The sequence below is a fragment of the Macaca thibetana genome, chromosome 8 (assembly GCF_024542745.1).
Source record: "Macaca thibetana thibetana isolate TM-01 chromosome 8, ASM2454274v1, whole genome shotgun sequence".
NCBI classification, from domain to species: Eukaryota; Metazoa; Chordata; class Mammalia; order Primates; family Cercopithecidae; genus Macaca; species Macaca thibetana.
The window spans coordinates 35,558,898-35,586,676 of NC_065585.1; the positions used below are offsets into that span (position 1 = coordinate 35,558,898).

General features: G+C 38.1%; 1 protein-coding gene across 2 annotated transcripts in view; it reads left to right on the forward strand.

Annotated features, from left to right (window-relative positions):
* SYBU (syntabulin) overlaps positions 1–27,779 on the forward strand; it is a 116,790-nt gene that overhangs the window by 14,979 nt on the left and 74,032 nt on the right. The window lies entirely within an intron of this gene.

The window sequence follows — 27,779 nt, forward strand, 5'->3', positions numbered from 1 at the left end:
CAATAATGATAACCAACTACACGATAACTTAATTTAATAATGACAGTAAGTATTTTCCTGAGATAAGAATGCTTTTGATTTTTGCACATTGATTTTGTATCCTGAGACTTTGCTGAAGTTGCTTATCAGTTTAAGGAGATTTTGGGCTGAGATGATGGGGTTTTCTAAATATACAATCATGTCAACTGCAAACAGAGACAATTTGACTTCCTCTCTTCCTAGTTGAATACACTTTATTTCTTTCTCTCGCCTGATTGCCCTGGCCAAAATGTCCAACACTATGCTGAATAGGAGTGGTGAGAGAGGGCATCCTTGTCTTGTGCTGGTTTTCAAATGGAATGCTTCCAGCTTTTCCACATTCAGTATGATATTGGCTGCGGATTTGTCATAAATAGCTCTTATTATTTTGAGATATGTTCCATCAATACCTAGTTTGTTGTGAGTTTTTAGCATGAAGGGGTGTTGAATTTTATCTAAGGCCTTTTCTGCATCTGTTGAGATAATCACGTGGTTTTTGTCATGGGCTCTGTTTATGTGGTGGATTACGTTTATTGATTTGCATATGTTAAACCAGCCTTGCATCCCAGGGATGAAACTGACTTGATCATGGTGGATAAGCTTTTCGATGTGCTGCTGGATTCGGTTTGACAGTATTTTATTAAGGATTTTTGCATTGATGTTCATCAGGGATATTGGCCCGAAATTTTCTTTTTTGGTTGTGTCTCTGCCAGGTTTTGGTATCAGGATGATGCTGGCCTCATAAAATGAGGTTGGGAGGAGCCCCTCTTTTTCTGTTGTTTGGAATAATTTCAGAAGGAATGGTACCAGCTCCTCTTTGTACCTCTGGTAGAATTCAGCTGTGAATGCTTCTGGTCCTGGGCTTTTTTGTTGTTAGTTTTAGGCTATTAATTACTGCTTCAATTTCAGAACTTGCTATTGGTCTATTCAGGGATTCGAATTCTTTCTGGTTTAGTCTTGGGAGGGTGTATGTGTCCAGGAATTTATCCATTTCTTCTAGATTTTCTAGTTTATTTGCGTAGAGGCGTTTATAGTATTCTCTGATGGCAGTCTGTAGTTCTGTGGGATCAGTGGTGATCCGCCTTTATCATTTTTATTGTGTCTATTTGATTTCTCTCTTTTCTTCTTTATTAGACTGGCAGAGGTCTACCTATTTTGTTAACCTTTTCAAAACACCAGCTCCTGAATTCATTGATTTTTTTGAAGGGTTTTTCTTGTCTCTATCTACTTCAGTTCTGCTCTGATCTTAGTTATTTCTTGCCTTCTGCTAGCTTTTGAATGTGTTTGGTCTTGCTTCTCTGGTTCTTTTCATTGTGATGTTAGGGTGTCAATTTTAGATCTGTCCTGCTTTCTCCTGTGGGCATTTAGTGCTATAAATTTCCCTCTACACACTGTTTTAGCTATGCCCCAGAGATTCTGATACATTGTGTCTTTGTTCTCATTGGTTTCAAAGAACTTATTTATTTCTGCCTTAATTTCGTTACCCAGTAGTCATCCAGGAGCAGGTTGTTCAGTTTTCATGTTTTCATGTAGTTGTGCAGTTTTTAGTGAGTTTCCTAATCCTGAGATCTAATTTGATTGCACTGTGGTCTGAGAGACTGTTATGATTTTCATTATTTTGCATTTGCTGAGGAGTGTTTTACTTCCAATTACATGGTCAATTTTAGAATAAGTGTGATGTGGTGCTGAGAAGAATGTATATTCTGTTGATTTGGGGTGGAGAGTTCTGTAGATGTCTATTATGTCTGCTTGGTCCAGAGCTGAGTTCAAGTCCTGAATATCCTTGTTAATTTTCCGCCTCGTTGATCTGTATAATATTGAGAGTGGAGTGTTTAAAAGTCTCCCACTATTATTGTGTGGGAGTCTAAGTCTCTTTGTAGTTCTCTAAGAACTCGCTTTATTTTGCTCATTAGTTGATGCAGTTTCTTCATAGTGTTGATGGTCTTCACAATTTGGTATGTTTTTGTAGTGACTGGTACCGGTTTTTCCTTTCCATATTTAGTGCTTCCTTCAGGAGTTCTTGTAAGGCAGGCCTGGTGGTGACAAGAATGTCAGCATTTGCTTGTCTGTAAAGGCTTTTATTTATCCTTTGCTTATGAAGCTTAGTTTGGCTGGATATGAAATTCTGGGTTGAAAAATCTTTTCTTTAAGAATGTTGAATATTGACCCCCACTCTCTTCTGGCTTGTAGGGTTTCTGCAGGGAGATCCACTGTTAGTCTGATGGGTTTCCCTTTGTAAGTAACCTGACATTTCTCTCTGGCTGCCCTTAACATTTTTTTTTTTTCATTTCAACCTTGGTGAATCTGATGATTATGTGTCTTGGGGTTGCCCTTCTTGAGGAGTATCTTTGTGGTGTTCTCTGTATTTCTTGAATTTGAATGTTGGCCTGTCTTGCTAGGTTGGGGAAGTTCTCCTGGATAATATCCTGAAGAGTGTTTTACAACTTGGTTCCATTCTCTCCATCACTTTCAGATGCACCAATCAAAAGTAGGTTTGATCTTTTCACATAGTACCATTTTTCTTGGAGTCTTTGTTCATTCCTTTTCATTCTTTTTTCTCTAATCTTGTCTTCATGCTTTATTTCATTAAGTTGATCTTCAATCTCTGATATCTCTTCTTCTGCTATATCAGTTTGGCTATTTATACTTGTTTATGCTTCACAGAGTTCTTGTACTGTGTTTTTCAGCTCCGTTGGGTCATTCATGTTCTTCTCTAAACTGGTTATTCGAGTTAGCAATTCCTCTAACCCTTTTTCAAGGTTCTTAGCTTCCTTCAGTGGGTTAGAACATACTCCTTTAGCTCGGAGGAGTTTCTCATTACCAACCGTCTGAAGGCTATTTCTGTCAATTCATCAAACATATTCTCCATCCAGTTTTGTTCCCTTGCTGGTGAGGAGTTGTGATCCTTTGGAGAAGAAAAGACGATCTGGTTTTTGGAATTTTCAGCCTTTTTGCACTATTTTTTATTCATCTTGGTGGATTTATCTACCTTTGGTCTTTGATGTTGGTGACCCTTGGATGGTGTTTTTGTGTGGATGTTCTTTAAGTTGATGTTGATGCTATTTCTTTCTGTTAGTTTTTCTTCTAACAGTCAGGCCTCTCTGTTGCAGGTCTGCTGGAGTTTGCTGGAGGTCCACTCCAGAGTCTGTTTGCCTGGGTATCACCAGCAGAGGCTGCAGAACAGCAAAGATTGCTACCTGTTCCTTCCCCTGGAAGTTTCATCCTAGAGGGGCACCCACCAAATGCCAGCCAGAGCTCTCCTTTATGAGGTGTCTTTCGGCCCCTGCTGGGACGTGTCTCCCAGTCAGGAGGCTTGGGGGTCAGGAACCCACTTGAGGAGGCAGTCTGTCCCTTAGCAGAGCTCGAGTACTGTGCTGGGAGATCCACTGCTCTCTTCAGAGCCAGCAGGCAGGAACGTTTAAGTCTGCTGAAGCTGTGCCCACAGCCGCCCCTTCCCCCAGGTGCTTTGTCCCAGGGAGTTGGGAGTTTCATCTATAAGCCCCTGACTGGGGCTGCTGCCTTTCTTTCAGAGATACCCTTTCCAGAGAGGAGGAATCTAGAGAGGCAGTCTGGCTACAGCAGCTCTGTGGTGCTGTGGTGAGTCCCACCCAGTCCAAACTTCCCAGTGGCTTTGTTTACACTGTGTGGAGAAAACCACCTACTCAAGCCTCAGTAAGGGCAGACACCCCTCCCCTCACCAAGCTGGAGCATCCTACCTTGACTTCAGACTGCTGTGCTGGCAGCGAGAATTTAAAGCCAGTGGATCTCAGCTTGCTGGGCTCCATGGCGGTGGGATCTGCTGAGCTAGACCACTTGGGTCCCTGGCTTCAGCCCCCTTTCCAGGGGAGGTGTTTCTGTCTCGCAGGCATTCCAGGAGCCACTGGGTTTGAAAAAATGACTCCTCCAGTTAGCTTGCTGTCTCCCCAAACAGCCACCCAGTTTTGTGCTTGAAATCTAGGGCCCTGGTAATGTAGGCATCCAAGGGAATCTCCTAGTCTGTGGGTTGTGAAGACCATGGGAAAAGTGGAGTATCTGCGCCACAATGCACCGGTCCTCACCGCACAGTCCCTCACAGCTTCCATTAGCTAATGGAGGGAGATCCCCAACCCCTTGTGCTTCCCAGGTGAGGCAATGCCCCACCCTGCTTTAGATTGCCCTCTGTGGGCTGCACCACTGTCTAACCAGTCCCAATGAGATGAGCAGGGTACCTCAGTTGGAAATGCAGAAATCACCCACCTTCTGTGTTGATTTCACTGGGAGCTGCAGACCGGAGCTGTTCCTATTCGGCCATTTTGCCAGCCGCCCCCAACTTTTAAATTACATAATGTATTTTGGCTGGGCTTAGTGGCTCACACCTGTAATCCCAGCACTTTGGGAGGCCAAGGCAGGCGGATCACCTGAGGTCGGGATTTCAAAACCAGTCTGAGAAACGTGGAGAAACTCCACCTCTACTAAAAATACGAAATTAGCTGGGCGTGGTGGCACATGCATATAATCCCAGCTACTCAGGAGGCTGAGGCAGGAGAATCGCTTGAAACTGGGAGGCAGATATTGCGATGAGCTGCGATCCTGCCATTGCACTCCAGCCTGGGCAACAAGAGCGAAACTCCGTCTCAAAAACAAAACAAAAAAATTCATTTTGACTTCATAAATGAGTTTTTCAAAAAGGTTTACACTAATAACTCATTTTTAATTCAAGTAGGAAGAAACACGCCATCCTCATTTTTATAATTAAATATTTATAAAGTACACATTGGCCTAAGTCAGTTGTACCTTCTTGCAAGAAGCCTAAATCCAATTTAAATAAATGATGTTAGCCCTACCAAAATTGAATTAGAGATTGATTTATTTTCATATTTCAGAAAATAATATTTCTGAAACACATTGAACAAAACTAGTTTGAAACATTTCAAATGCTTTAATCACTCAAAGTATTTTAGGGTAAGGTGATGTTGGCCTAATTCATGTGGCCAAAAACTAAATTGCAGTGGAACTTAGAACCCACAAGAACATTACTATAGGAATATATCTGAGGAGGGCCATCTGCCATCCTCAGTGAGCTTCCCTCCAGCCCCCACCGAAAAAGACTCTTTGAGGTTTAGGCTGAGTGTACTTCTCAGAGGACACATCTGAGAAAATGCCCCATGTGTATATACTCCTCTATCTTTAATGGCATGAATAATGAATAAGAAGCTTATGAAACATGCACTCAAATAGCCTTCCTCTCTTTTTAAGAAAACACTATGCCACACCTATAGTAAGGGGAAAAAAACTGGAAATGATGAAATAAGATTTGTCTTGAATTTAACGATTTTGACATAAATAATTTTTTTTGCATGGAAATTTGAGTTCATTTTTTCTGAAAGAATTATTATGGGGGTAGGAAACCAACATTACACATTTGAAATCAGCATTTTCATACCCAATTACTATGCTATAAATTAGAAAGAGCAAGTAACTTCATCTAGAAAATCATAATTTGAGAGATGTTGACTCTGTCTTTTAAAAAGAACCAATTTTTTATCCCTTTAGCACAAAGAGGAGCAATTCTATATTAGGGTTCCCTTTCATGCCCACATAAAGCAAAGTCAGTCTCTCTCTCTCTCTCTCTCTCTCTCTCCCCCTCCCCCATTCTAACTCTATTTCTACCTCTCCCTCCCTCCTTCCCTCTTATTTCTTTAGAGAAAACAGTTAAATTATCCTCCTAGAATTCTATTATAAATGGAAGAAATAAAGGGAGATGGAGAGGGAAGAAAAGAAAGAAAGGTATCAGGCTTGTTTGGCAAAAGCTGATATTCTGGCAGAAATAAAGCAAATCCTATTTAATTTAAAATTTAATTAAAGATCTTATGTTTAAACAATAATGAATGATAAATTATAGACGTGAATGACCATTTATATCTTCATTCAGTAGTAATCACAAAAACATAAATTATTACACAATAGCCTTATCAAAACAGTCTTATAGGGAAAACATCACAGTAAAGGTCAGGAGGTATTTGGAAATTCAGTGAGCTAGTATACTTGAAAATTATTTGTAAAACTAAAATATATAAGGTAACAGTATGAAAAATTTATTTTTCTAAACTTTTTTTGTAAATATGAAAAGTCTAATTGTTAAAGTTTTAAAGTAGAATTTAAACTGCTTAGTACTCAGTTTGGTATGTGGATACATACACATATACGTTGGAAACAGCTAATAACAGAATAATAAAACAGAAGCTAATTTCTACATCATGAAAATGAATTTATTAGAGTTCTGCTCATAATTTTGTTACCGTCACTGACCTTTTTTTGTTTGACCTAAGCCTGCTAAAACCTCTACATTTATACTGAAAATAAATGTGACTCTGATGAGCATTCATCGGTTTTTGAAAGATTAAAGTGCCTCGATTGCTCACGCATGTATGGATTTTTTATTTTACATAGGTAGCTAGGATCCAGGTTATGTCAATGTCACTTGAACAAAGACAACTGTAATCAAAGAATAAACATTTATTTAAACTCACAAATAAATGTTCATCGTATGGGAACCATAAAATCAATGAACACATTATTCTCTATTATGAAATAGTAGCCTCTGGCTGCATCAAATTTTCCTTGGACAGGCTGAGGAAGAGAAGTGGGGAAAGGAAAGAATCAACCCAAAGAAGCATTTCATTGGTATAAGTGAATTCACATTTTTCTTACTTGCACTCCAGATAATAAAACATACAGTGTTTGAACCAAACCTGACATAGGATTAAATCAGAAATGACAATAAGATGCTTTAGCAGCTGAACTTCAACACGTTGATATGTTTTATAATACCTCATACACGTAATCTATTAAGTCAGATTTTACAAGTATCTGTGACAGAGACAATAAATATCTTCAAATTCATAGATTAGTTGCTTTTATTTTTTTTTCTTTTTGAGATGGAGTCTCATTCTGCTGCCCAGGCTGGAGTGCAATGGCATGATCTTGGCTCACTGCAAGCTCCATCTCCCGGGTTCTTGCCATTCTCCTGCCTCAGCCTCCCGAGTAGCTGGGACTACAGGTGCCCTCCGCCACACCCACCTAATTTTTTGTATTTTTTGTAGAGACGGGGTTTCACCATGTTAGCCAGGATGGTGTCGATCTCCTGACCTCATGATCCACCCGCCTCGGCCTCCCAAAGTGCTGGGATTACAGGTGTGAGCTGCCGCGCCTAGCCGATCAGTTGCTTTTTAAAGTAATTCGGTGTCAGAGAAATAAGCCTAAATTTTCAGTCTAGTAAAATTTTTGCTGTTTTCCATGTCTCCCCTTTCACAGGCACTTAAAAATTTGGCATGTGGATGAATTTCAACCTATTTGTATGTACAATTTAACATGATTGAGTTAAATACTTGTGTTTACTAATTTTCGTAAAATATTCATCATACAAATTAAGAGGAATTTTAAGTTATAAGGTATTGAGCTTGAGTTACTAGCCCAATCTTTTTCACTGAGACTCCTTTGAAGGATTGTCAAGTTTGAAAATAAAACATTTGCCATCCAGTGTTCACCCTGAGATGCTCTGAAATATGTTTATCTTTGCCAGCAATGATCTGAAATAGCAGGATACTATTTTGCTATTTTTAGTGATACCATGAATAATATGTTTTCAGGTTTCATTTTTCCTGTTGGAAAATTGTGTGGCAACATCCCCTCAAAATTATTCCTTACCCCCTCCTCTCCAAAGCACACATACATGCAGACAGACAAAGGTGGAAGAATCATATTACATGTTGGTTTAGATTTTAAGGAAAGCAAGTCATAGTAATATAGTTAAAATATCTTTGAAATATTTTAAATTGCCTATTAAGTTACCTAGCCAGTTTCCCTCTAGCATCAGAACAGGTCAATTTTTTTAAAATGCCAGATGAAGTTGTTGATGTATAATTAGAATCTTAATGTACAAATAATTGGATCTTAAAACACTAGCAACAAATGGTTCAGCAAGACGTGAGAGCCGAAGAGATGGCAGATCCACACCTCGCTTTTCACTTTAAATCTCAGGCCTTAACTGGAAATGCCTACACTATTAAAAGTCTCTCTCTCTCTCTCTCTCTCTCTCTCTCTCTCTCTCTCTCTCCTTTCTTTCTCTCACTCTCTCCCCCCTCCCTCTCTGCCTCTTCTTCCTTACCCACCTCCCTCCCTTATTCTAAACTTGAATAAGTGTGACTTGTGTTTGCTTAATTTCAAGGAGAATATGACAAGACTCTACTTTTTTGCCAAAAAGTCCATTAGCCTCCTCTAATTACAAACCTTGTGGTATCACGCCAGCTCTCACTAAGAGTTGCCCAGGAAGCAGTAAAACATACAGAATGAACTTGACTTCTGTCATTTTAAAATAAGCTAATAAGCTTTAAAATATGGAATATGCTTCTACTTAAACTGTTCAAATATTTCATATGACAATGAATAGGCTGGGCTAAGGTGTTTTTTTAATCTGGTCTGTTTTTAAAAAACAAAACAAATAATCAACAACAACAACAAAAGCCTGTAATCCCAACACTTTGGGATGCTGAGGTGGAAGGATTGCTTGACACCAAAAGGTCAAGGCTAAAATGAGCTCTGATCATGTCACTGCACTCTGGGCAACAGAGCAAGACTCTGTCTCAAACAACCACCAACAACAGAACAATAAAAAATAAACAAGAAATGTAAAATTTGCTTTGAAGCATTTTATTTATGCACAGTATTTTATGTGGTAGGAGAGGTTTTAGATACTATTTAAAATACAAATTACTGGGTTTTTTGTTTTGTTTTGGCACTACTGAAAAATACCAAATTGATGGCAGTGGTGTTTTATTGTTCTTGTTTATTTTTAAGGAGTACAGGTTATTATAAAAATAACTTTAGTAGGGGCCAGGTGCAGTGGCTCACATCAGTAATCCCAGCACTTTGGGAGGCCGAGGTGGGCAGATCACGAGGTCAGGAGATCAAGACCATCCTGGCTAACATGGTGAAACTCCGTCTCTACTAAAAATACAAAAGATTAGCCGGGCGTGGTGGCGGGCACCTGTAGTTCCAGCTACTCGGGAGGCTGAGGCAGGAAAATGGCGTGAACCTGGGAGCTGGAGGTTTCAGTAAGCCAAGATCATGCCATTGCACTCCAGCCTGGGTGACAGAGGGAGACTCGGTCTCAAAAATATAAATAATAACAATAATAATAATAATTTTAGTAAACATCCTTGAAATATATCTAAGTTAGTTCAAGCTGCTACATCTTTTCACTCTGTTGTATGTAATAATTAATTTTGTATGAAAGTTGGCATTTTATTATGGTATGCCAATTCCATGTAAAAATGAGATGGGATATTTAAATTAGAGAATAAGCTAAAACAAGATCATTGAGATTGAGAAGGTGGGATACAAGAGAATCTCATATGAATCTAATACATTTTCCTAAGGCTATACGTTCTTTTAAAAAGTAAATGTAGGGCCGGGCGCGGTGGCTCAAGCCTGTAATCCCAGCACTTTGGGAGGCCGAGACGGGCGGATCACGAGGTCAGGAGATCGAGACCATCCTGGCTAACACGGTGAAACCCCATCTCTACTAAAAAATACAAAAAACTAGCCGGGCAAGGTGGCGGGCGCCTGTAGTCCCAGCTACTCGGGAGACTGAGGCAGGAGAATGGCGTGAACCCGGGAGGCGGAGCTTGCAGTGAGCTGAGATCCGGCCACTGCACTCCAGCCTGGGCGACAGAGCGAGACTCCATCTCAAAAAAAAAAAAAAAAAAAAAAAAAAAAAGTAAATGTAGTATAGTTTATTATTAATACATTAGTAGTCTGAGATTAAAGCTCATACTATAATTTTAAATATATATTTTCCAGACTTCCTTTTTTTTTTTTCTGAAATGGAGTCTCACTCTGTTGCCTAGGCTGGGGTGCAATGGTGTGATCTCCATTCACTGCAACCTCTGCCAACCCCCACCACTGGCATTCAAGTGATCAAGCCTTGGCCTCCCAAATAGCAAGGATTGCAGGCATGCATCACCATGCCTGGCTCATTTTTGTATTATTAGTAGATACAGGGTTTCACCGTGTTGGCCAGGCTGGTCTCAAACTCCTGACCTCAAGTGATCCCCCTGCTCAGCCTCCCAAATTTCTGGGATTACAGGCATGAGCAGTGGTTCTCAATTGATGATCTTGTCTCCTAGGAGATGTCTGGCAATGTCTGGAGACATTTTTTATTTGTAATGACCTGGGTCAGGGGTAGGGGGAGCTGCTGCTGGCATCTAGTGAGTGAGTGGAGGCTGGAGAAGCTGCTAAACAACCTACAAAGCAAAGGACAGCCCTACTACAAGAATTATCTAGCCCAATAAGTTAATAGTGTCCAGGTTCGGAAACTCAGGAATAAAGCCATGAACTTTCAAAGAATATGTTGTGTCGTTGGATATTTTCCGTTCGTAATCCACATCCACGTTGGTCAAGTAGAGCTCCCTATTCAGAAGCACAGCAGTTGCCATGGTATTCTTCTCCATCTGAAAGCAGCAATTTTCCAGAGCGTCCATTTACAGAATGTGCCATATTTACTCAGATTCTAATGTGTATTAAATATGCTTTGGAAACTTAACAAGAAACGTGCAAGCTCTCAGTAAAGAAAAGTTGTAGAAAACAAAAACTGAACAGCAGGCTTCTAGTTTCTCCTCTCCCAAAATGGCTTTAGTGGATTCAAAAATGGGAAGTGTGAATAAAACTGCTTTGTATTTTAAATAGAAGCATTTGGTAAGTATTGGTATAATGCCTTCAGGACATGAAATCTTCACTTGTTACATGATTGCTTATTTAGAAATGTGATGAAGTGTGAAGAGACTGCACCAGCAGGAGGAATCATTTAAATTTTAAAAAATCTAAAAAATAGTTTCTTAGAACATGTACATGGTTACCAGTCAACTGGAATCTGCAATAGAGCCTTCTTGTTTCAGTGTCACAAATGCAGTGACCATTAACTCATTAATAGACTAAAGAGAGTTTCATGGTCATTCATTTACATTAGTTAGCTTATTTGAAGTCGAAAGTGAAGCTTTTCACCTTTACCCTATAATTTGCCTATTTTTAATCCAACCAAAAAAATCAAAACATAAATTTCAGAAACTGGCCAAGCAGGTATGCCTTACCCATTTAATTTTAAATAATTTAAAACTTTTGATCATGGTGAAAGCTATCAGAAAACTACCCAAATCGACTCTGCTTTACCCAGTTGATATATGCTAACTGGTAGACCTTTGCTGTCCAATATGGTAGTACAAGGCACACGGTCATCAAGCACTTGAAATATGGCTAGCCTGAACTGAGATGTGTTGTAAGTGTAACATACAAACGAGGTTGAAGGCTTGGCCGAAAAAAGTCAACTAATTTTAATTTTTATATTGATTACATACTGAAATAATATTTTGAATATGTTAAATAAAATACATTGTTAAATTAATTTTACTTGTTGCTTTTTACTTTTTTGATGTTACTGGTAGGAAGTTTAAAAGTGCATTGTATATTATATTATAGAATTATAATTGGCTCATTATATTTCTGTTGGACAGCATTGGCCTAGACCATTCAAGTGTTAATTAACCAATAGCTTTCCTCATCAAATAAGCATTTAAAAAAGGATATCGATGAAGGGAAATTAGAACATATCATTTGCTAATCACTTCACTGGTGGCATGGATTTCACAGTGTTAAAGCGCCATTTCCCCGTTTATGCCCTATGGGAACCTTCTGCTTCCTCAGAAGGAGGGTTTTATTATCAGAAATGGTTCTTCTGCCCTCCAGGTACCTTCTACTTCCCTAGCAGGTTCTTCCAAACCATTCCTCCCAACACCCAGTCGTCTCTTTTCTGTGTTTTCGATCGCAGTGTTCCCTGTTTGGGATGCCTCACCTGCTCATCTTCCTTCAGGCTTCAAGGTCTCACTCAAATTTGTCCTTCTTCAGAATGGTTTTTCCCAGTTGCAAGTAGACTCTCCCTCTTCTAATTTCTTTGGTACTTAATCAATACCTGCTTTTCTCAAAGTGTGTTTCTTCTAACACTGGGACTGCCAGGTGTTACATTTTCTGAGGAAAAAAAAATAGATTTGTGGTTAAATGAGTTAGACAAATACTGAGTTAAATGTAGTCAAATTGGTGTCTTTACTGGAGGATTTCTTAGGGCCGTTAATAGCTTCATCTGGATTGAGCCATATGGTATAGAGCATTTCCTAGTCTTTTCTTGTTGTTGTTTTTGTTCCTTTTATTTATTTTTGTGTTTATTCATTTAAAAACACTCTCATTCTTCTATGTATCCCAGGTTCGTTCTTCCCCACCTCATAAAACGACCTACCCTCTCCCCCACATAATGGAGCATATTTGTTTCTCCAAGCATGTTACAGGACTGAGTTTCTGGCAATGCACTTTGAGAAACCATGTCATAGGACATTAATCAGTACATACTTCTTTTGTGACATTTTTCCCTCTCAGTTGGAGCCATTATATAAATCTTATTCATTTACTTAAACTTTCCAATTTTTTTCTTCTTTCCTAAATATATTGTATGTGATTTATTGAAGCCAGAAATTATCATAATTAGCATTGTGCAAAATTAGTCATTACCTATTTATTTAGCTTAATATATCAAATGATCATACCACATTTGTATTGGTCCTGTTAATAGTAATAGCAACACTAATTGGACATACACAGTAAGCTGAACCTATGGTTCTTACTGTTGTACAATACTTTCAAATTTTAACACCGATTTAAATTTTAATTCAGAAGTATAGGACAACCTGCAACCTGTTTAGTACGAAATAGCATCCGAAACAATAAGCAAAGCCGAAAAGTACCATTGACATGTTTTTTGCTGGCAAAAGGAGTAAAATCACTGTAAAATACATATCAGGGTTGAATAGATTATTAGAAAATGAGCAAATGAAAAAAAAGAGAACTTAACATTTTAAAAAATGTACTAAGGGTAAGGAAAGACTAAAAGAAATAATGAAGTACCACCAGAAATATTTTCATTGTGAAACAAAAATTGCCCACTTCTATCAAATATTGGCATGGTTGTATGTTAACTATAATTTATTTTTTCAAAGATATGCACTTATCGACCAGTTTCCAAAGCCTAATTGATTCATTACCATTATACACACTGCACTGACAAACCAAAATTGGAATATTTATGCAAGTAATGAGACAAAAATGAAAGATATTACCTAGGAAATATGATGTGAATTCTGACCCAGAAACTATCTTGTATTGACCCATTATATCTTTTATTGTCCTGATCAAAATCAGCCCTACTGCAGCCTTTATTCTATTGGTATCTATCTATCTATCTATCTATCTATCTATCTATCTATCTATCTATCTGTATTTTTATTAAACTGACCCTTCCACACACATAAGCGATGACTGAGAGAGCCTATGTTGTATGTCTCTCTGTATTTCTTGTGCTTGATATAATTCACTCAATATTTGTGGAAACTGTGACAGTGGCATTAAACTAAACATCATATTAAAGAAAGAAGTAGCTATCTTCTTGATTTCCACCTCAAAAATCAAGAGTATATCTTAGGATCCAGGTTTCTCTTAATGACACATTTAAATATCATTCATGACTTTGTGACATCATACAATGTCTTAACAGTGTGCATCTACAATTTGTTTACTGTGTTTGGGGCCAGGTCTTAGGGAGAACAAAAAGAAAGTGAGACATATACTTTCTTTACCTTCAGGATCTTGATCTGGTTGGGAATAAAAGACAAACATGTAATTTGAAAATAAATGGAGAGTGAATGCTAAATTTTGTGGAACCTATACTCGAGTTCAGAAAAGTGGAACAGAAGGCAAGCTGGAATAACCAAGAAAACTTGTAAAAGAAAGCCAATTTTGAAAAGCTATTGAAGCCCAAGGCATGGTTTACATTATATCCTGATAGATACTAGAGAACCCAAGAAAAATTTTGAGGAGAGGGTCTACAGGATAAATCCTATACTAAAATTAGATTGATATAGTCCAATGTGGAAACAGGTTAGAGTCTGGGAGAGTCTGCAGAGAGAAGACCGTGTCAGAGATTCTTGGCTTTAGCCTACGTTGGAAAGATGAGTGGGCGGTGGCCATGGGATGAGAGCAGTGGCCGTGGGACTAGACCAAGAGTAGTTTTTGAGAGGAGCAGACAGGACCTGGTGACTTACTGGAAACAGCAGGTAAAAAAGTATGGATGAGATGGTCAAAAATGACCCCAGGGTTTTGAGAGCTGATGAAAAAGTAACAGTCGCCAATTTGCTCTGTGCAGTGTTTTGTGTGCTTTTACTGGATTTTCCCAAGTTTCAAGATGCATTTATTGATGTAAGTAGCAATAGTTCCCCCATTTTATAAGAAAGCTAAAATTCATGGAGGAAATGTAAATTTTCCAAAGTCACAGCTGAGCAGAAATTTTAATTTAGGCAGCCTAGATCCAATGGTCTTAACTTCTATGTTATTCTCTGACTCACTTCCTAAAGGAATAATGGTAACATAGATACATTTGGGATGATGAGCTAATTGGGGGAGAATTTTTAAAAATGACATATAATTTGAAATTAGTTTGGGTTTGGGACAACAGCATCCAGGTGAGATTTGAAGATAAAAGACCTCAGCTTGGACAAGCTGGAGATCTAAATTCCACAGGAAGCATGAGAAAGAAGTTAAAAGCATGAAGGAAAGAGAACCTAACAGAGGTACTGAAGATGTCAATTTTAAATATTTCTTGGAGGTAATAAAGTTGGTAAACATGCATATTGATATTTCATGTTATGTGACCCTAGACCAGTGCTCTACCAACATTTTTGATCACACATCTCTATAATAACAGAATTGTTGAGCACATACTCTTAATATTTAATATCTGTGACTTATTCTCCATTGTTTCTACTTGATAATGTTGCTAATGAAGAGTTCATACTGGGAAAAGAGGCAGCTCCATAATTTTCTGGTTGCTTCTTCTTGCACTATTGACATTAACTTCAACCTGCATTTCCTTTGCTGAGCACTTTTTAAAGTCATTTCTCCATTTTGTTGAGTTAAAACTGTTCTGTATGGTCCAGGCACATGCAAACTGTGCTCTGCTACAATACCCTGTGAATGAAAGAGGGGCATCCCTGTCTAAGCCTGCAGAATGGATCTCTCATTCTCATTGCATTTACATAGATGACACTAGGTATCTCCACTTAGAAACTAAATGAGATTACAGGTATCATTCTACATATTAAACCTCATATTTATTTTTTATTTATGAAGTGCAACTGTAGCATTTCTTTTCCATGCCCCATAGTTTCTTTAACTGCTCTCCACCCTGATAGGGAGCTTCTCTGCACTTTGGAGACCACAGACTTCATCTTAAGTTCCTCAGGAGTCAAAAGGCACTCTCTCATGCTCATATTCCAGCATTTGCTGAGTGGGCAAGTGTGATATAACTGTGTTTACACACTGTATGGTGCATACACTTCTGTCCAAAATCTATTCAGCCTTTGCCTTTCCAGATTTGAATCCTTACAATTTTAGACTTCTCAGGAAACATCCTCGCTTCTTTTTGGTCATTTTAGTTTCCCTTGCTCCTTTTAATCACTGTAACCTCAACCTTCTCCTGCTTATCTTATAATTATTGGGTATGACACAGAATTTCTTAGTATTTCCAGAGTAAGCCACTATGGATTTGTAGGTGGACAAATTCATGTTTCTAAAATCTTTTTGGATAATACTCAGCGATTCATGTATTTTCCAGCTCCACTCACTGTGGAATAAGGACCTCATTTTTATTTGTCATAAGTAAAAAAGTTACCAGAGTCAGAATAAACACCCAATAAATATTTGCTTAGTGAGAAATAATGTAGACAACAAAGTCAAAGAGAAATGTCAAAAATATTTATTTATCATTGTAAAATGAGTAGAAAATAGTATTAATAGATGTGTTTGTTTTTTATTTAGGATATTGCCTTTTACTTCTTTCAGCTCCCATATTTTCTTGTTAACCACTTTATTCTTTTCCTTAGCCTGAATTAAAGGTTTCCCTATGTTTGGATAGATAGTAATCTGGTAAACAGTTAGGCAGGCTAGCCACACTACACTTGGAAATATATTCTCATGTGAGACATAGAAAATAAACCTTAGCTTTGAAAAATGGCCAGTGTGAATATTAGATATCAGACAACAGTCATGAACTCCAATTTTTATTATTTGAGATAAGGCACAATACTAACGTAGTTAAATATGCAGTTCAAAAGTTTAAACTCAACTCTCCAATATGTATAAATAATGAAATAAATGTTAAAATAACTTGTAACTTGTCAACATAGTACTGATGGAAGTTATTGATTAAAACTAGGAATGTAAACAATTTAAAGAACTTATGAGCTGCTGTGAGCCAACTTCCTTCCTAGGTTAACAAGTAAAAGGACTTTTACTTTTGATTTGTAAACAAAACTATGGTTCTAGTTTTATTTTAAATTTGAAATCAGTGTGGAAAGATGTCTTTCTAGATATTTGCTATTAAAATAAATTAAGCTACATAGACACTGTCAGAAGATGGCTCAAAATTAGAAACATTTTACAGTCATTTCATTAGTGCTATTTGGCTAATTGGTTGCTTGACTCATAAATATTAAGGTTGATAGAAAGGCAAATATTTTTGTTCTTTTCTAGAAACATTTATATTTGCACATATTAAATTTACTTAGGATCTGGCCAGTAAATTTTAAAAACTGCCTTAAGCAATAATTTTACAAAAATATCCACCTCTATATCTAAAACTAATTAATAATAGTAAATATATATTTTCCCCTCCTAATACTCAGTTCATTAAAGTGTACCTACTTACAGAAAACTGCAAAAGATCTGTAAGATTTGGGGGGAAAGACACACAAAAAGACTAAGTGGAAAAACTGTAGTAGAAGGGAACAACTGAATTGCTGTCAGTGTGGGAGAGTTTTAAACGGCAGGCAGAACCGAAGAGCTCTTATGAATGTGGTGATGGAGTTGTGGTGAGTAAAATGTATTTTTCTCTGTGTACAAAAGAAAAACTTCAAACTGGACCAATGTGAAATATAATGCTTTTGTCAATGGCATCATGGGCTTCTCATTAAAAATGAACAATGTAAATAAACATTTAGGCAGTGAAATGCAACAAAAAGCCATCAGCTTTGAAAAATCCCTACCCCTGCAACATTGGAGAACTTCAATTTGATCATCATGAATAGAAGTTTTGTAGGTGCTGAGGCCAAGAAGCAGCATCAGATTGTCAAATTGTTTGATATTGCCTACACATTGGCTAAACCAGAAATTCCCTTTGGCTAATTTTCTCACATTGCCACACTAGAAGTTCATCTTAGAATGAAATTGGAGCAAGACTGTCTTTCTGAAAGTAAATGTAAGCTGAGCCACATTACTGGAAAAATCATTGCACAGTTCTAATGACCACTGTTCAACAAGCCCAGTTCTTTATCATCATTATTGGAAAACACAAGAGTCCAAAACCACAAATGCTAATATCCTTGAAATGATATATAAGTTATATGTGAGTGATATCACTTTTAAAAATGTTTGATTATTGAGTTTCAAAGAGGCCAAGCAGGTGAATGCAGAAGGTTTTATTTTATTTTATTTTATTTTATTTTAATTTTTTTGAGACAGAGTCTCGCTCTGTCTCCCAGGCTAGAATGCAGTGTGGCACAATCTCTGCTCACTGCAATCTCCGCCTCTCCGGTTCAAGCGATTCTCCTGCCTCAGCCTCCCAGGTAGCTGGGATTACAGGCGCTTGCCACCACTCCCAGCTAATTTTTGTATTTTTCATAGAGATGAGGTTTCACCCTGTTGGCCAGGCTAGACTTAGACGCATTACCTCAGGTGATCTGCCCACCTTTCCCTCCAAAGTACTGGGATTACAGGTGTGAGCCACCATGCCTGGCCATGAATATAATTCTTAATACAGTCTCAAGCTTGGAGTGGATGTAAATAGCAAGCATATTGACTTAATGGATGAAAGCATTGGCCCCAATATCTAAATGAAGAGAGAAGCTTCTGACCTACTCAAGCAGGGAAGGTCCTTCATTCACATACCTTGTCTTAGTCATTTCAAGAGCTACCAACTATGAACACGTTTAAACATATTTAAAACACTGGCTTTGTTTACATTTTTGCCACACTTATTTCTCCTTATAACTTATATTGAACATCCCCAGTTTGTCTTCATGAATTGAGAAGTTTGTAGAAGAAACTTTAACACCACCAAAGGAAGCAGATGGAATGCATTCATTATAGCAGAAAAATAGGACAGGCAAAACAAAACCCTCCTTTATATATTTCCTCCTTTATATATATTAGTGCCTCAACTTAAAAGTAAGGTCAGTGAGAAAATCACAAAAGACCTAAAAGTGAGAATCCAGAGCCTCCTGAGCATGCTTAATTAGCCTAAAACTTGTCCTACCATCCTACTCTTAGTTAAGATATTAGATCTGGCACTGTCTTCCGGAAGGACAATGTGATTTGCTACAGTACCTTCAAGAGGATCAAGAAAGGGACCTTGTATGGTGCACTTAGTAGCTTACTGGTGAATGAAGAACGAACCCACAGGTAGTGTTCAGTAGGATCAGACAGTATTGTGATAAACATTTTAGGGAAAGAGTCCATTTATGCTAATGCTATTCAAACCATGTGCATCACATTTGAGCATCTCCATAAAGAAGATGCATCCCAGTGTTTGAAATTATTGAGTATAAATATATGGCCAACAAATGAACACCCTTAGAAAAATATGGAGTCAAAGAACATGAAATGTTTATTAAACGTTTTGAAGGACTGCTGCAATTAAAACATGTGGATGCTTCCCAGTTGGCTACAGAAGGGGATTGCTCAAAGGTTTCAGATTGAAAAGCCTCACACAGCTCTCTAGGCAAGAAGTTTGGCAGTGGTTCTGAAAAACTACAAAGACAAATTCCCAAATATTTATCATATGATTTGTATTCTGCAGTCATTTCCAGTTTCAGTGGCAACAGTGGAAAGAAAAGGATGAAGTCAGGTTACAGGAATAGAATGCTTAAGAAAGGAGTTGAATATTTAATGTGCATTTCTATGGAAGGCCCAATGCCAGAAGTATATAACTACAGACCTGCTGTCAGCCTTTTTAAATTAAAGCTCTCTAGAACAAACAAATTTCCTTTGGGCAAAAGACTACCAGAAAACCTTGGTGTTAAAGGAGTGTCATATTCTTTCTGATTTAAAAGGAAAGGGAAAAAAAAAACTTAGAATTTTCTGCTCAAACCACCTCTGTAAATGATCTTTTGCTATATTTTTAAATTATGGGACTGTGACTGGTCAATAATAAAGTGCAATAATAGAGTCACTGTGGCAAAATAGTGAAGAAATAAGTACATTTTCTACCACTAAGAAAATTTTGTATGTCTACTTAGTTTTCAATGTTTATAAAAACAGCGGTACTCTGTGGAAAAGATTCAAATGATTCAACCAAGGGAGAAAAAAAAAGATGCTTAATTTTCATTTAACCATATTTCTTAATTAGAAAGAAAAAGATACACCTGTATCTTGTCCTGTATTAATAAATAGGATTCTTTTGTAATGTCTTTATGTTTTTATTCTTAGTTTATATTAAAATATAGTTTAAAGCTAGAAATATAATTTCTCTATATTAATATTAAATGAGTCATGGGTTTACCTTAAGTGTCAAAATAATACTTTATTTTATTATTTAAAATTAATAATAGTATTTGGGTGAAGCTCATTATTCTGCCTTTATTTTCCATGGCCATATAGCAGTTCAAACACTGCTTATTCCAAAATAAGACATCACACCTATTTGTACTGCCAAAGCAAACTACTTAAATGTCTCCCAACATTCACGAGAGTTCTTGGTACACAGCAAGGGTTCAATTAATATTTATTGTATAAATAACATCACTTACGTATAAAAAGCCTGGAATTCAAGGGGTAGGATTTACAATTAGTAAAAGTGTAAGTCTGTAAGGCAATTCTTAAATGAGCATTAGGAAACTTGCCCAATTATTGTTTGCTTCATTTCCTGGTTTTTAGCTATGAATAATCTTCACATTTTAAGATAATATTTTCAGATATATGTTACATAATCAAAAGGCAAAAATGACAAACAGAAGTGTCTTAATTCTATATCTATTCCCCATACTCAACATTTCTATTCCTATAGAGGTATTTCTGAATTTAGAACTCTGCGGAGAGGACTGCTGACATTAGTGTAGGCAGAAAAAAATATATGCACAAATTCCAGGTGTTCACTAAGGGAGATATAAGCACATTGGTTTTAACAAACTTACAGTTCTATATTTAGTGTCTCAAGCATTAGGAAATTGGCTACTCTCAAAGTATATTTAAAGCAGGTTTGCAGTATGAAGTTTTCTAATACTCTCTTGCCAAAGTAACCATTTTCAAGTTTACAAATAGGTCTACCTAGATGGTGTATAATTTTTTTTTTTTGAGATGGAGTCTCGCTCTGTTGCCCAGTCTGGAGTGCAGTGGCATGATCTCGGCTCACTGCAACCTCCGCTTCCTGGGTTCAAGCAATTCTCCTGTCTCAGCCTCCAGAGTAGCTGAGATTACAGGCACGTGCCACCACGCCTGGCTAATTTTTTATGTTTTTAGTAGAGATGGGGTTTCCCCGTGTTGGCCAGGCTGGTCTCAAACTCCTGACCTCAAATGATCCGCCCACCTCGGCCTCCCAAAATGCTGGGATTACAGGCATGAGCCACCGCGCCCGGCCTAGATCATATATAAATTCAAAACTACACATTATCCTGAGTTTGTTAGAACAAGAAAAATATAGCAATGCAACTATATGAATATGTGAAAATATAAATGACAGTGTCCTTTGTAAAATAAATTCTTAGAATTGTTTTCTATTTTAATACAAAAAGTCAAATAAGTGATAGAAGAAAGCAGGAGGAAAAACTATAACAAGGAATCATGGGGATACTTTTTCAAAGAGTATTCTTTGAATTCTCACTCAAGAGAAATGAGTCCATTAAAATAATGAAGCTAAGATTAATATTTTATAATACATAGGATGAAATGTATGTATTTTCTTTGGCAGAAGCTTTTCAAGTTATGCCAATTTGGAAGTCATTATTTCACTTGGTCACTTAAAAATTCTTTTGAATTGCTATTCAACTCATGTTACAAGCCCAAAAGCAAACACAGCTTCTATGTTCATCATAGCTTTAATGTAACTTTATCTTTCCATTATACAATACACCCATATAGTTCCCCAAAAAGTATTTTCAAAGCCAAAAATAATTTTATCCTATTTCACACTCAACACAGGAGCAAATTCCATGACTGACAAATCAAATTATCCAGTGAATATACCCGAAAGGCAAAAGGAACTAGATGGTGCTGGGAGATGGAGGTTGAAGATTGGTGTATTCAAGGTAGAGGGAACATTTGTGAAGGTCAAAGGTGGAATGCAAGGATTAAATCATGAGGGATCTTGTAAGCTAAGCATTAGTGGATGAAGTTTATCTTGAGACTGGTAGTGAGCATTGAAAGATTTCATTTGGGGCTAGGGAGATGGGGTGGGGAAGGAATGATCAGATCTGCACTTTAAAGAGAACATTGTGGCCACTGTTCGAAAATGAACTGAACAGGACAAGTCTGGGGGGTTAGATTAGAAATCTAGACAGGAAGAGGTGGTAGATAAATGAACACATTTTAAAGATAATTAGGAAGTAGAACAGATAGGACTTCAGTTCCAATTAGTTGTAATGGTTAAAGGGAGACAGAAAAGTTAAAACTGTCACCCAGGTGTCAGGGTCTTCATGATGATATCATTTATCAACTCAGGGAACACAGAAGTAAAATCAGCTTTTAGAGGAAGTACAATGAATTCAATTTGGAATGTAGTGAGTTTATGGACGCTGTGAGATATAAAATTGAGATATCCAAATACACTATGGGATAATCATGGAATAGAGATATGCACTTATATAATTTCTATAAGATTTACCTATAAATAGCAATTGAAGCAATTGGAAAGAAAGATATTACCCCAGGAGGGAAGGATGGATGAAAGAATAAAAGGGTGAGGGCTTGAAAGTGAGCAAAAGCAACATTTAAGAAACTAGCTGAACAGATACCAAGAAGTAGGGGAAGATCAGGAGGGCAATGTTCCAGAAAAAACGAAAATGCTTTTCAAAAATGTAGGAGTATTTCACTATGCCAAAGCCTGATGAGAAGGCAAGATTAAGATCAAAACTAGCCATCAGATTAAACCAAATGGAAGAATTTGTGACTTTGGGCAAGAGCTATTTGGTAGAGTAGTGGGTACATGAGTGGAGTGAATTGGTTCAAGGAGCAGGGAGGTGTGAGACGTATACCGTAGACAAGTAACTTTTTCAGATGTTTGGTGATGAATGGGGATAAGAAATCAGGTTGTACTAGAAATATATGAGAACTTTGGCACATCATTTATTTCATTGGGAGTTTTTGGCATGTTTAAATGCATATATGAAATGTACAGGAGAAAAAATGGATTAAAGTTATCAAAAAAATAGCTAATATTCATGGAGTGCTTAGTGTGTGCAGGGTGCTCTTCCATGTTCTTTGTGGTTATTAACTCCTCTGATATTCTCAATAATCCTATGAGGGACTAACTGATAGGATAATATGCCTTAAGAGGTGGGAAAGAATGGGATCCAGAGCTCAAGTAAATGACTTTTCCTTGTATAGGAAGAAACACAACTTCCATCCTAAAGAACCAGAAATGGGAAGGGTGAGGTGGAGGCAGGTGAATTTACAGGTTTGGAGGCAGGAGATTGAGAGAGTTCTCTTAATGCCTCCTATTTTTGTCTGTCAATCGGGAGAAATGGCCATCTGTACAACACGAGGGCAGGGGTGGTAGGCTGGTAGGTTTGAAGTATGGAGGAGATTTAAAATAGACATTGTGGAGAATAGGAGAGAACACTCACTAGAAGCCCAAAATGATTGCCAGGCAGCACTGAGGCCTGCTGCAGGTGAAAAGCAGGAACATACAGCGTCATTCATTCACAGGGTTGTGGGGTTTTTCCACTGTGCTCAGCTTCAGGTCATAGGAGAGGCAGTGCTGTTAAGACTTTTGGGAAACTTATAGGAGTCTTGGCATTGAATCCACCATGGGAGACAGAGAAGACTTTGGAGACAAATCCAAAGGTAGTAGGCAGGCAAAGGGTAGGGAAAGATGGGAGATATAGGTCCATTTGATGGGCACTTATTTACACCTCTTCAAAAGCCAGAGTATAATCATACCTAACTAATCAGGCAGATTGGGATAGATCTCAGTAAGGGGGTATATAGGAACTCTCTCTAACTTTTCCTTAATTTTTTTGTAAACCTAAAACTAATCAAAAACATAAAGTTTATTATTTTAAAAAAAATAACATAGATGCCTAGGAATAGATAATGTAGTGACCATATGAATATCATTTATCATTATTGTTTTGGAAGATTTACCTGACTGTTTGGCTGAAATGGAATTATGTCGTTTATCTTCCTCTGGGTCATTGTGAATTGTGGAAGCACAGAAGAAAGGAGAGCAAGAAATCTATTGTTAAATCCCCAGTTTGTACAAGAGACTATGCTGGGCTTATTATGAGTGTTATAGAATTTAATCCTCAAAATAGACCTATGAAGTAGAACCACGCATGTATTTTACTAATAAGAATACCAAGATACAGAGATGTTACCTAGCTTGCCTAAAGTGGTTCAGCAGGTAAACAGAAGAAAGGAGTTTGGAACTATTGTCTATCAAAGCACCTGCTCATTATTTCATACCCACTAAATAATATTCTGTTTATTGACATCCAGTTTTGTATAGCCATATATTTTGAAAGTTTTCTGAAATAGCCCTGAGATTAACCCTTACTACGTTTCAGGCCGAGACTTTACCTGTCAAAAGAAAATTTCACGAACAAACCCGTAGGTGGCAGTATAACATGGTGTTCTTAAAATGTCAACTATTGCTAATTAACAAAACACCAGGTATTGTCTTGATGCTGTCCTAGGTGATCAAGATTTGAGAAAAATCCCTTTCTTCTAGAAGGTTACATCCAGGCAGTAAAGACTCAAGGGGAAGCCCAAAAGCTGTTTTCCTCTGCATCAATCCTTGGGGCTTGGATTGTGGCAGAAGTATCTCAAAGTAGGGGGGAAAAAGGGAGAGAGAGAAGAAAAAAAAAGAGGGGGAGGAGAAAAAAGAAGAGGAGGAGGAAGAGAGGAGAGGAACAATAAAGAGAAAGGAACTCTGAAGAAAACAGATTATAATAGGATGTATTCAATGCTTCAAAATTAATCTTAAAACTCACCCCAGAACATCTCAGACCCCAGTCTAATTTAGATACTGGCAAGCCCTCTGTGTGTCCCGATCTCATGCAAACACACTGAATAGTTTACCATCTGATGGTCATGCCCATTATCTCTATTAGACCTTTGGGATACTTGGGGCAGAAATCATTGTTCATCTTTGAATACTCTGGAACCAGTGGCTGAGGCAGTGCATGGCTCAGAATAGGAATGAAGTAAGAAGTGATGGATGAATGAATGAATGAATGAGTGATAGGTGTCGGTGCATTCATCATGTCTTCTACTCTACTTTCTGGAGGAAAAGTCCTGGCAATATCTTTTCTAATGAGAAATTCAGTGTCCTTTATATGCCATAAGTCATCGAGAGAAAACTTATTGCTTCCCTTTAATAAAAATTAAGATGAAAGTTTTTAGGATGAGGCAAGTGTGAAACAAGCAAGCAGGAAGCAGCAATGGTGGCTGGAGTTGTTTGATCCTGAGGGACAGAAGATATCTATTAAGCTCTAACCATGTGCCAGATATAAACGCTAGGCTTTGCATGTGTTCTAGTGTAACCCCTATAACTGCATTGTGAACTGTTATTACTGTTATTAAGTTTATTTTCTAGGTGTGAAAATGAGGCACAGAAAAGTTAATTTGCCCAAAGACATTAACTAGTGCAACTGGTTCTTCTTTCCTTTTTAACTAATGTGCATATACTGAATGTTGAGTCCTAGGGGGGTTAAATAACTGGCCTGGAGTAGCACTGTCAGAGGCAAAAAAAAAAAAAAAAAAGTCTCCACTCCAGGCCTATGAGACTCAAGAATTCATGTTCTTTATTAAACTACATTTTCTCATCACAGATCTTTTTCAGACTTGGGAAACTCATTTCACTTTTCTGTGCTTCCCTGAATTAGCTTCACATTATGGCAAGCTAGTAGCTGGGCTTCTGATTAGAAAGGGACACAAGTGCTTTTCTACCAGTCTCTGAGTTAAGGTCATTTCTCCAGCCTTAGCTTTGCTAATTCCCCACCAGTAACTTTTTCTGAAGCTTCAGATGGGTCAGGTCTCCATCAGGACCAGATATCTGGGAAATCATCCTGAAACGTCCAGGCTTCCTGCAGCAGCCTCAGCTGTTTGTCAGTAGTGATAAGAAGGCCCGAGATCCCTGTATCTCAGATCAGTCCCTGATAATCAGAGAAAAGACAGAGGGGAGTAGTAACTTCACTCGCCATATGTCACTTAGAATTTCATTCTTATTTTAACATGCTGGTTTTGATGCACAGTAGATAAGCCTGTAAGTAAATACATGAAACTGCTAACAGAAGGAATATGGATAATTGATGTTAAGGCAATGAGATAATGAGTATTCTTTTTCTTTTCTAAAATTTTGATAACATGGTTTAGTTTTTTTTTTAAGAAAAAAATAGTTATCATTTCAAAAAGGCATATTTTTTCTCTTGATTAGCAGAAGTAGCTAAAGAGGACACATGGGCGAATGAAATGACATAGGCCAGATTCCCAAATTCTAGGTTTATTTTTCTACAAATTCTTCTGCAGTGGATTAGAGTGGAGCTGGGAGTACACAGCAAAGGCTAGCTTTACTCACAAGGTCACAAGATTTCAGGTGTAAAGAAAAGTGGTTCACAGGAATAACCTAGGAAGTGGGAATAAAGCAGCAATCAAAACTATCCTCAGCTCTACAACTGCACAAGTGACCCCCACACCAACAGCCCAACCATTCCCTGCTGTAGTTGGTTGGCCTCTGGGGGCGCTCGGCTCCATTTGGCAGTAGTGTTCTTGCTCTTTGAGAAGAGACACAATCTTACTCTTTTGCTCCTGCTCTCATTTTCTTAGCAGAAATAAAGACAAAGTTATTTTTTAAGATGTTTACTAGAAAATGGAAGCAACAAATAAAAAATCATGGAAATAAAGTATATTACGGAGAACACACTGTTTTTAATGTAACTCAAATCTACCACTGATCTGCTTTCTGGGAACCCAGATTACAATTTTTTTTCTAAGCCTAGACTGCTATGGATGCTGAGTGAACCCCTCAGAGCCTCCAGCCTGTATATCTGCTCTGTGCCTGGCATGTCTGAGAAGCATCCTCTCTCTATAGCCACCCTGCTGGGTTCAGGCAACTTTCAGCTGCTTTTCCCACACCTTCTGGTTTCTTGGGGAAGGAAGGTGCTTCTCTATTAGCCCTAGAATTCAACTACTGGATTTAGGCTTTCCTTTTCATGTCTTACAGATAACTTTACCTTTTCTGTACATCTGCGAGACCAACAAATTGTCCAATCATATGAAGCATTTCACGAGGTAAATGTCAAGTCTCAGTTTCCCCTACTTAGATGGCAACCTTTACACGCATACTTTCCAGAGCCTCTTAGTTTCAGTCATTCTGATTCATTGTCCTAATAAGTATACACCTACTTTTCCAACCATGTGTCCCCATTTTGTTTAATGCAGTCACCATGCCTGTGTTTTTGATGAGTATCCTACCCTATTTTCAAAGATGAACCAAAGGCCACAAACAAAAAGCCATTTTGGGGGAGGCTCTCTCATGTCTGCTACCCCATAAGGCAAGCAGAGGATTAGACCCTTATCATTCTTCAGCGTTCCAAGCCCCCAACCTCTGCCTCTTCCCCTAGACTTGCCCTTAATTTCTGTTCTTCACTGAGAGAACACTCTGACTGAACACTCATTTGTCAGGCAGAGATAATTGACACACTCTGAGCCCAATGAATGAATGTTCAAGCATGCCCTGCCTCAGGTTACCCACTACCCTCTCTGCCCCAAGCACCCTCTAGGCCCCCTTCTGGGGGAGTGATCTTGTGCAATTCTAGTCATTTCAGTTCTACAACATCAAAGTACCTCAACCATATCATAACAATAACACACATACATTAAGAGGAGGATTGGACTGGGTGCGGTGGCTCACACCTGTAATCCCAGCACTTTGGGAGGCCGAGGTGGGTGGATCACATGGTCAGGAGTTGGAGACCACCCTGACCAACATGGTGAAACTCCCCATCTCTACTAAAAATAACAAAAATTAGCTGATGTGGTGGCACGTGCCTGTAGTCCTGGCTACTCAGGAGGCTAAGGCAGGGGAATCGCTTGAACCCAGGAGGCGGAGGTTGCAGTGAGCTGAGATCACACTGCACTGCACTCCAGCCTGGGCGACAGAGCGAGACTCCGTCTCCAAAAAAAAAAAAAAAAAAAAAAAAAAAAAAAAAAAAAAAAAAAAAAAAAAAAAAAAAAAAAAAAAAAACCAAGGGAGGAGGGTTGATCACTCACACATGCTCTTATGGGAAAACAGGCAGCTCTCTCCCTGGTAAGAAAAATATGGGTCTCCACCCCACCCCACCACACACACACACACAAATCCCACGATGCCCCAGAATGCAGTTTCTTTCCTTCATGACGTGTGGTGAAGCACGTCAGCT